At 39.6% G+C, this 876-nt stretch overlaps 1 protein-coding gene across 1 annotated transcript in view; it reads right to left on the reverse strand.

Annotated features, from left to right (window-relative positions):
* The window catches only part of LOC127653013 (nuclear factor interleukin-3-regulated protein-like), a 3,878-nt gene extending 3,266 nt beyond the window's left edge, over positions 1 to 612 (reverse strand). The window contains exon 1 of the mRNA XM_052139490.1: positions 321 to 612. The gene's annotated coding sequence lies outside the window, so the exon portion shown is untranslated. The remainder of the gene's footprint in view (positions 1 to 320) is intronic.
* Between the last annotated feature and the right edge of the window lie 264 nt (positions 613 to 876).

An 876-nucleotide genomic window follows, 5' to 3' on the forward strand; every position in this document is an offset into this window, starting at 1 on the left:
TGTATGTATGTATACTGTATATATATGTTTTAAAAGCATTGAAAAGTCTGTTTAAGCACTGATAGCTATAATCTTAAGACTCCTCAGCATTGCATAAAGTAACCGACTACTATTGCTATCACATTCCCAAACTGTGTCATTTGTCCAAATTAAACATTTAAACTAATCATGAACAATACAATACTAAAGCAGTCAGGCTATAACTTGGAAGCAAATTGCATGAATAAATAATGCTATATTTATACTCGTTACACACATTTGCACCTTAATATCTTGAAACAACTGAAATGCAAACACTAATAAACAAACTCGAGTATTACCATTCGGTCCAAAACTCTCCCGCTTCTTCTGCTGAAGAAAGTCTTCTCGTGTCAAGACGATTTAAGACTTTTAAACAATTATCACACAATTATCAAACGGTTTTCACGGTTATCCGCCTTTAAAGTACAACCGACTGTCGCCGTTCAATCGTCCCGACTCTGTTTCGCCTACAATCGCGCGCAGCCCCTATTTGTGTCTTCGCTCCGTCAGGTTCATTTGGGGACGCGTCATAACCCCGTCTGAACCATGTGGCTGAACGGACCGCCCACCTCCGTACGCAGGAGCCTCCTCTTACCGCTAATCTTTTCGAAAGCATTAAGTAATATTGCTCAACCTCCTCCCGTGTCCTGAAATCCGACTGTTGTCCTCAATATATGTACCGAAACTATATTTAGGCTCTCTGCCATAGCTTGTGACGTCAGACCACCTGTCCTTTTTTTCCACAATGGCACTGTGGTTGTTACAAAATAAATAAATCAATAAAATCAGATTACAGTTCTGGTTTACTCTCGTAACACCAATGTTACGCAAACTGCTGTTGTGCAACAATAAAGT

This window comes from Xyrauchen texanus, chromosome 12, assembly GCF_025860055.1.
Source record: "Xyrauchen texanus isolate HMW12.3.18 chromosome 12, RBS_HiC_50CHRs, whole genome shotgun sequence".
NCBI classification, from domain to species: Eukaryota; Metazoa; Chordata; class Actinopteri; order Cypriniformes; family Catostomidae; genus Xyrauchen; species Xyrauchen texanus.